Below are 9,932 nucleotides of genomic sequence, written 5' to 3' on the forward strand. Positions count from 1 at the left end.
AAGGAATTTAAACTCCTATGAAAAATAAATGTATAAGTGTGTTTTTTTCCCTCTCTTTCCTCATCAAACTTAAATCTGGTCTGTGAAAAAATGACAGCTTGCATTGTCTCAGGTTGAACATGCTCTAGTATGTTTTATTGACCATTGTAATTTCTTTTCCTACGTACTACGGCATATTGTTTGACCATTCTTTTCTGTTGGGCTCTTTGTTTTACTGCTTTTAAAACTTTTTTTTTCAGTGTGTGTTTATTGTTGAGAGAGAGACCGCACACATGCATGGAGGTGGGGGGGGGGCAGAGAGAGAGGGTTAAAGAAGTGGTTTTTACAAAAGCTAAAAGCCTGGTTAATGTGGCCACAGACACCACCCAGACAGCTAACTTTTGGAAAATCCACAGTAGGCTAAATCTTATTTTGTACAGGGTCTCCTAAACCCTCACTGGGGGGAGTGACAGACACACTGGATGGCCACAGCTCAAAAAGAATGCCATTAATACCCACTTGGTGTAAAGAAAGACATCTAGATGTATGATGTTTAGAATTAAATTTCGTGATCACAAAGTTAATTTCCATATTCTGGCCTGTAGGGAGAAAGTCAAGACCAAAGGAGACAGAGTATTGGTAAATCAAGCCATTCAGATAAGGTGAAGGTATTAAATGAGCCCAGTCACAGAGGATGAATGAGCGGTTCTAAAACTGGAATGTGGATCAAAAATACTAACTCGTTAAGGTTTTTTGTTTTTTTTGTTTTTTTTCTGCAGAAAAATACACATAAAATTTGTCATTTGACGATTTGTTAAATGTATGAGTTGCATTAAGTACATTCACTGTACTCCCACCCCCGGTAACACCTATTTTCTACCTCTGAATTTGCTTATTCTAGGTATCTCATAGCAGTGGAATCAAAAATTTGTCTTTTTGTGTCTGGCTTATTTCACTTTGCATAACCTTTTAAAGGTTCGTCCTTGTTGTTGCATATATCAATTTCATTGCTATTTAAGGCTGAATAGTCCATTGTATGTGCGTACCACATTTTGATACCCATTTATCTGTCTATGGACATTTGTGGTGGTTTCTTTCACCTTTTTACTATGAAGAATAATGCTGCTCTGGACATTGTTTCCTAAGTATCTACTTGAGTCCTTGCTTTCAGTTCTTTGGGATAACATACCTAAGAGTGGAATTGACGAATTATGTGGTAATTATGCAGGTGTTTGAGGAATTGCCAAACTATTTTCACAAAGACACACCGTTTCACATAATAGCCAGCAGTGCAGAAGTGTTCCAATTTTTTCACATTCTCTACAACACTGTAGTTTTCTGAGTTTTTTGTTTGTTTTTTTAATTAGCCATCTAATGAGGGTGAGGGGTTATTGTGGTTTTGATTTGCGTTTCTCTAATGGCTAGTGATGTTCATGTGTTTACTGGCCAATTTGTATATTTTTGGAGAAATACCTGTTCACGTCTTCTGCCCATTTTTACTTTGGGTTGTTTATATTTTGATATTGATTTGCAGGATATGATTTTTTTTAAAATTCTGGATATTACTCCTTATCAGATATATGATTTGCCAGTATTTTCTCCCATTCTATGTGTTGTCTTTCCACTCTTGAGTTTTTAATTTTGGTGAAGTTGAATTTATTTTCTTGCCTGTGCTTTTGGCATCATACCCAAGAAACCCTTGACTAATCCAATGTCATGAAGATTTTCTTCTGAGAGTTTTATAGTTTTAGTTCTTATATTGACGTCTCTAATCCATTTTGAATTAGTTTTTGCATATGGTGTAAGATTCCAACTTCGTTCTTGTGCATGTGGGCATCCAGTTTTTCCAGTAACATTTTTTGAAGAAGACTATCTTTTCCCCATTGAATAGTCTTCTCATCTTTGTCAAAAATCGATTGACCACATAAGTGAGGGTTTATTTCTGGGCTCTGTATTCCATTGGTTTGTATGTCCTTATGCCAGAACCACAGTATTTTAATTACTGTAATTTTCCAGTAAGGTCTGAAGTCAGGAGGTGTGAGTTCTCCAACTTTGTCCTTACTCAAGATTGTTTTAGCAATTCAGGGTCTCTTGAGATACCACATGAATTTTAGGACAGAGTTTTCTATTTCTGCAAAAAATGCCATTGGAATTCTGATAGGAATTGCATTAAATCTGTGGGTTATTTGGGGTGGCATTGACATCTTAACAATATCAAATCTTCCAATCCATGAACATGGGATGTCTTGCCATTTATTTGTCTTCTTTAATTTCAGCAATATATTTTTTTTTATACAAGTCTTTCATTTCCTTAAGTTTATTGCTAAGCATTTTTTTTCTTTCTGATGCTATTATAAATGGAATTGTTTTCTCAATTTCCTCTCCAAAAGTTCATTGTTAGCGTTTAGAAATGCAACTGATTTTTATGTGTTTTTTTTTGTAACCTGCAACTTTGCTGAATTCATTTGTTAGCCTGAACAGGTGTGGGGGACAGGGGAACTCTTTAGGATATTCTACATATAAAATCATGTCATCTGCACAAAGATAACTTGATTTCTTTCTAATTTAGATGTCTTTTATTTCTTTTTCTTGCTCAGTTGATCTGGCTAGAACTGCCAATACTGTGTTGAACAGAAGTGGTAAAATTAGACATCCTTGTCTTATTCCTGACCTTCGGGGGAAAGCTTTCACCACTAAGAATGGCATTCTTTAGCTATGGCTTTTCATATATTATGGCTATCACTGAGAAAGTTTTCTTCTATTCCTAGCTTATTGTTGTTTTTTATTTTTAATCATGAAAGTGTGTTGAGTTTTGTCAAATGCTTTTTCTGCAGCAACCGAGATGATCGTGTGGTTTTGTCCCCTTTCATTCTATTAATGTGGATTAAGTTGATTTTTGCATGTTGACCCATTCTAGCATTCCAGGAATACTGTTTGTTCATGGTGTATAATCCTTTCAGTATGTTGCTGAATTAGTTGTTGGTAGTATTTTGTTGAGGTGTTCTTGTTTTTGCATCAAAATTCATCTTGGCCTGTATTTTTCTTGTACGGTTTGTCTGGCTTTGGTATCAGGGTAATGAATGAGTTAGGAAGTGTTTCCTCGTCTTTACTTTTTTGGAAGAGTTTGAGAAGGATTGGTGTTAATTTTTCAGTAAATCTTTGGTAGAATTCATTAGTGAATCTATCTATCCAGGGCTTTTCTTTGTTGGGAGGTTTTTGATTATTGAGTCAATTTTCTTAGTAGTTTTAAGTATTCATATTTTCTATTTCTTCATGATTAAATTTTAATACGTTGTATGTTTCTAGGAATTTGACCATTAATACAGGTTATCTATCCAGTTTGCTGGCATGCAGTTGTCCATCGTGTTCTCTTTTTATTCCATAAATAATCCTTTTTATTTTCAGTAGTAATGCCCCTTTCTTTTCTGAGTTTAGTAATTTCAGTATTCTTTATTTTCTTGGTCAATCTAGCTAAAAGTTTGTCAGTTTTGTTGATCTTTTTAAAGGACCAACTTTTGGTTTTTACTTTCTCTTTATTGTTTTCCTGTTTTTTTATTGTCCTTCCCAAAGTTTTTTTTTTTTTTTTTTTTTTAATGTTGATTTATTTTTGAGAGAGCGCGAGTGGGGGAGGAGCGGAGAGAGAGGGAGACACAGAAACCGAAGCAGGCTCTAGGCTCTGGGCTGTCAGCACAAAGCCTGACGCAGGGCTCAAACTCACGAACTGTGAGATCATGACCTGTGCCGAAGTCAGACACTTAACCCACTGAGCTACCTAAGTGCCCCACCCCTCCCAAATTTAAAGCAAATTCTAAACATATAATATCATCTGTAAATAATTTAGTATTATCTCTAATTTTATCTCTATCTCTAATTTTATCTCTAATTATCTCTAAAATTATCTCATTTTAATGAAAATGTTTCATTTAGATCTTATTATTTTTGTAAAGAATATTCTAATTTCTTTAATGTTTATTTTTGAGAGAAAGACAGTGTGAGCAGGGGAGGGGCAGAGAGAGAGGGAGGCACAGAATCTGAAGCAGGCTCCAGGCTCTGAGCTGTCAGCACAGAGCCAGCTGTATGCAAGGCTTGAACCCACTAACGGTGAGATCATGACCTGAGCCGAAGTTGGATGCTTAACCGACAGAGTCACCCCGGCACCCCTCATTTTAGATTAAAAATTTTTTTTATTTTTTAAAATATTTATTTAAAAATAATTTTTTTTGAGAAGTTTTTTGAGAGAGGCGAGCAGGAGAAGGGCAGAGAGAGGGAGTCACAGAATCCCAAGCAGGCCCCAGGCTCTGAGCTGTCAGCACAGATCCCAACCTGGGGCTCGAACTTAGGAACTGCAAGATCATGACCTGAGCTTAAGTCGGACACTTAACCAACTGCACCCAGGTGCCCCTCATTTTAGATTTTAAATATGAGGATTTTAAACCACAAAGTATTGTTACACCTTAAAACTTAAAAATTCTTTAATATCAAATCTAGTCCAGTGTTCAAATGTCTTTAATCATTTTCTAATTACTTTTCCAGGTGGTTGTTCAAATTGGAATCTGGACAAAATCTACGAGTTGCATTTGGTTCAAATGTCTCTGAGGTTTCTTTAAATCCGCAGGTTCTTCCTCTGTTTTCTTACTTTTTAGTTGTTGAAAAAACAAGAACAGTTTTCTTTGAGAATTTCCCTCATTTTTGGTATTATTTAATTCTTAGAAAAATCTTTCTCTTGTATTCCTATAAGCTGGTAGTTAGATCTGTAAAGTTAATTAGATTCAAGTTCTTTGGTTTTGTTTCGCTTTGTTTGGAAGAATCCTTAGGTGGTACTACTTTCTTTGTGCTGCATCACATCAGGAGGTACATTCTTCTATCCATCCCCTTTTAATATATTAAGGTTAATTAGTTGAGTTTAGGTGTTGTTCTCTTAAACCATCCTTTATAAAGTTTCCTATCAATCTTTACCTAATAATTTTACCATCCTGTAATAATCACACCTAGATCCATTGTTTTATTAGGAGTTGTGAAAAGGTGATACTCAGATTTTATCATTACTTCTGAATTGTGGGACATCTAAAAAGAAACCCATTTAGTTAATCCTGAGGCATATAGCTCATATAGAACAGGCAGGATAGATGTTTGGCTTATGCCTTGTTTCCCAAAGGTAACCAATGAGGCTTTTTGTTGTTGTTAATATTATAAGCTTGTAAACTTTAGCGTTCAATGTGTTTCTATCCACTGTGACAATTTTCCAATGTTAAATTGTCTGACTTCGGCTAGAGGTCTTCATATTGGCCCTCATGTCCTTATTACACAATCCTAGGAGTGTTTGATGATTTTCTTGTTTTCTGGTATAATAAAGTATTTCAGTTTTAGTATATGTGCTGCCGAAGCGAGCACGTATTTCAGGCTCATCTAATACATTTTCTGTTCTAGACCTGGAAACAGCCATTCCTTCAGGGAACTGTGGTTCTTTTCATAGGGAATGCTATTTAGAGACCATAATCGAGGCACAGACCTACTCATTGCTTCTTGTTTGGATATTTCCTCTAGGTCTTTTTAGTGGACTGAGCTAGGAAATCCTTTCTCTTTCTTTCTTCTTTTTTTTTTTAATTTTTTTTCAACGTTTTTTATTTATTTTTTTGGGACAGAGAGAGACAGAGCATGAACGGGGGAGGGGCAGAGAGAGAGGGAGACACAGAATCGGAAACAGGCTCCAGGCTCCGAGCCATCAGCCCAGAGCCCGACGCGGGGCTCGAACTCACGGACCGCGAGATCGTGACCTGGCTGAAGTCGGACGCTTAACCGACTGCGCCACCCAGGCGCCCCTCTTCTTTTTTTTTTAAAGACAAAATATATATTGAATATATACCAATACTGCCAATTTAAAGAATCTGTCTTCTTAGATTTTATATATCTAGATTTCTAATCTTTTCTCTCTTGCTGGAAATCTCAGTTCCTAACCACATAACATAATTAAGTTTAAGCTTTCTTTGGCATAGTATCACATTTCTGTGTTTGCCAATCAGTTGAAGTAATTCCTTCTTGTGCTTATCATAATGCTTCTTCATCCATGATGCTGCAGTATTTCCTTTTGGTCTCTGAATAGAATTCTATTGTGTGAATATCGCACAGTTTTTTACCTTTTTTTTCAATTGATGGATATTTGGTATCTTTCCAGTTTGGGCCATTATGAACAAAGCTGCTATAAACATTCTCCTGCAAGTCTGCTTTCATTGTTTCTTACATATACACCAAGAGTGGAATTGCTGGGCCACAGGGTAGACCTGTCTTTGACTTTTTTTTTAATTAATTACTTTTTTAAAATATTTATTTTTGAGAGACAGAGCGCTAGTAGGGGAGGAGCAGAGAGAGAGAGAGAGAGAGAGAGAGAGAGAGAATCTGAAGCAGGCTCCAGGCTGAGCTGTCAACACAGAGCCTGACACAGGGCACAAATCCATGAACTGTGAGATCACGACCTGAGCCAAAGTTGGCCGCTTAACTGACTGAGTCCCCCAGTCACCCCTTTATTTTTTTTAACATTTATTCATTTTTGAGAGACAGAGCATGAGTGGGGGAAGGGCAGAGAGAGAGAGAGAGGGCAGAGAGAATCTGAAGCAGGCTCCAGGCTCTGAGCTGTCAACACAGAGCCCGACGTGGGGCTCTAACCCACTAGCGGTGAGATCATGACCTGAGCCAAAGTTGGACACTTAACCAGCTGACCCACCCAGGCACCCAAGATATATCTTTGAGTTAAATTACTGAACAGTGTCCTAAAGTATTTGTATCTTGGTTCAGGCTAATATAACAAAGATACCATGGACTGGGTGGCTTAAATAACAAACATTTATTTCTCACAGTTCTGGAGGTGAGGAATTCTAAAATCAAGGCACCAGCAGATCTGGTGTATTGTGAGGGCACTCTTCCCAGTCTGCAGATGGCTGTGTCCTCTGTGATGGAGACCTGGGATAGGGTGGGGGTGGGGAGGGGAGAGAGTAGGAGTGGGCATGCCTGAGCTCTCACCAATCCCATGATGGGGGCTCCACCTCCATGACCTCATCTAAACCTTCTTACCTCCTTAAACTCCCAAATGTAGACACCACATTGGGGATTAAGGCTGCAACATACGAATTTTGGCAGGGGGTGGGGGTACACATTCATTCTACAGCCCTTTGTATCATTTTACACTTCCACTAGCAGTGTGCTAGAGGTTCTGTGCATTCAATTTCTCTCTCCTTTTCTAGTTTTCCTCTTTTTATTCTGATAAAATATGCTTAATATCTTTTCCTAACCCTGCATTGAACTTTCAATTTCTGATGTTAAATTTTAGTGCACTTCTATTTCCTATCATTTAATAATGTTTTATTAGACCATCCTCTGACTTTAGATTTTTATTCCAGAGTATTTGTATTTAGAAAAGGGAATGATAGTAAAGTACATTCAGAGAAGTCTTTGTTTTTGAGGGCAGATTAAGATTTACTCCCTTTAGGGTTGCCTGGGTGGCTCTGTTAGGCGTTTGACTCTTGATTTTGGCTCAGGTCATGATCTAACAGTTTTTGGGATCGAGCCCTGAGTCTGGCTGTGTGCCGACAGTGTGGAGCCTGCTTGGGATTCTCTCTCCGCCCCCTTCCTCCCCCTCCTGCTCTTGCAAAATAAATAAACAAACTTAAAAAAAAAAAAAGATTTATTCCCTTTATATAAATTTTCGCTATATAAAGTTCTTGGGAGACCAAATAACTGTGGTCCCCTTCCTTTAAGAGTTATGCAGTGTGCTAAAATCAATGCTTAGGGCCCAAAGTGAAGTTCAGTAGTTGTTGAAGCATCTAGTTGGAATCACCTGCAGCCCAACTTGGTGCAAAACACTGAGGCCTCCATCAAACACTTTCCTTGCTTCCTCCCTCCCTCCCTCTCTCACTGCTTTCTCCCCTCCTTCTTTCCTTTCTTTTTTGAAAACATTTGACACATCTCAGATCCCCACTCTGGCAGGCAACAATGCCAAGCCCCAAAAATTTCCACCAAGAAAACCAACTCTTTGATGTATATTTAGTACATAAACCTGTGTGTGTGTGTGTGTGTGTGTGTGTGTGTGTGTGTGTGTGTGTGTGTGTGTGTGTGTGTGTGTACACACTCTGTAGTCTAGAAGCCTGGCATGTTAGGAGATAATCGGGGTTCCTTTGTGAATCAAAAACATTTGTCAGAAATGTGAAGAAACCTGATGGTTATGAGAGACACTGAACCACTGATGTCCAAACCAGACTGATTACCAGACTCACCTGGGATCTTGAGAAAATGCACCACCCCCAACTCCCCAGAGTGCCCCTCTGCTGGATACTCTGAATCAGTGGGCTTAGGTAGGGCCAGGAATCTGTACTTTTAAAACAGCCAGAAAAGCTAAAGTACATATTAGCCATTCCCAGTCCAAGTTCTCTGAATCCCAGCAATGATTTAGGAGACAGGATCTAAAACTACATATCTGGATTACATTATCCTAGCTTCTCGTAGAAATCAGGCTTAAGGAGCCTCCAGTCATTCCTGTCAACATGAGACATCGTGACAATTTCTATACCTTTCATAAAATTGGCTAAAAGCATCAACCAGCATTTATATAAGAATCCACATTATTCTTTTTCCTGAAAACAGAAGAGTTGGCTCCTCAGATGAACCTGTGTGTTCCTTTTATCAAGTAAGAGCTATGCATCCCAAGGTATTTGTTTCCTGGCCTTCTCAGAAGCTCACAGATAAATTGTCCCATTTGGAAAATCATCCCATTTCAAAAGGCCTGCTGCATCTATTTCTGCCTTCTGATTTACAACATTATTTGAAAATGTTAAATTATGTTTTTAACAAGTGTTTATAACCACATCTGCTTATTGCAGTGTAATGTAAGCAATCCAGGCATGGGACGATCCGATAGCTTTGAATTCTCCAAAACGTTCTAAAAGCCAACATATATGAAAAACAAAATTCTCAATTTTTGTTTGCTAAAGGAATTAGAAACCTGTTTAAGTTTAGTGCACTGATATCCAGGGAGGGGGTGAAGGGAGAGGGAGAGACGGAGACGGGAAGGGTGGGGAGTGGGAGAGTCACCTGGGGGAGGCTGGCAGCCTTGTCTTCTGCAAGGTTGCACAGGGCAGCACTCGTTTTGGAAAGTCCTTTGGTCTTGAAGACTCAGAAACCTGCTGTTAGCATGAGAGTGTCCATCTGTCATCTCGTCCCAACCAAGCTCCCAGACAAATATACACAGAATTCCAGTTAATTTGTAATGAGAAAATTGCCTTTGAGACACATGAGCCCACATGACCTGCTCATTCATGTCTAAATGCTTCCGGGTCTTTGCTCCATCCATGCTTTCCCATCGCGGATCCCACTGCTCCCCCTTTATGCCTCTGTTGTCAACTGTGAGTTTCTTTAGCTTGAATTCCCATTTCCCAGAGCTGCTCATCCAAAACTATTACCTGAAGCCCATTTTAAATGCCCTCTTCAAATTTCCTTTGAGCCTCAGAACTGTAAGAGCACATTGTTCCTTATACACCACTTTTCACTTTATCTTTTTAAAATAATTATTTGTGTACAGGAGGCCAGAAGACCGTCTGCTTGAAACTCCAGAGATGGAGACAGGGCCTGATGCAGGTTACAGCTCTCAAATATTCGCCGTGAAAGAATACCAGTGACAGATGGGGTGGTCTTGGGCGGGTCTCAGAGTTATAGCCTGCCCACCAGTCGTACAGGGCCGTTCTTTTCCTTTAACCGGACTGTAAACTCCCTGAGAGTAAGTCTGAGTCGGTTTCGCTCTCCACTGCTTATCCAGCTCCGGCACAGGGTGCAGAGTCTAGCAGATGCTCAGTAAATGTTAAAAGAGTTAATCGAAAAGGGAAGAAATGATTGAATGAATGAGTCGATAACTCACCTATTCTTCCACCGATGCGTCGGTCGGACAGGTAATTAACTGAATTAGCAGCGGC

This window comes from Puma concolor, chromosome C2 (assembly GCF_028749965.1).
Source record: "Puma concolor isolate L17-30 chromosome C2, mPumCon1.1.hap2, whole genome shotgun sequence".
Lineage (NCBI taxonomy): Eukaryota > Metazoa > Chordata > Mammalia > Carnivora > Felidae > Puma > Puma concolor.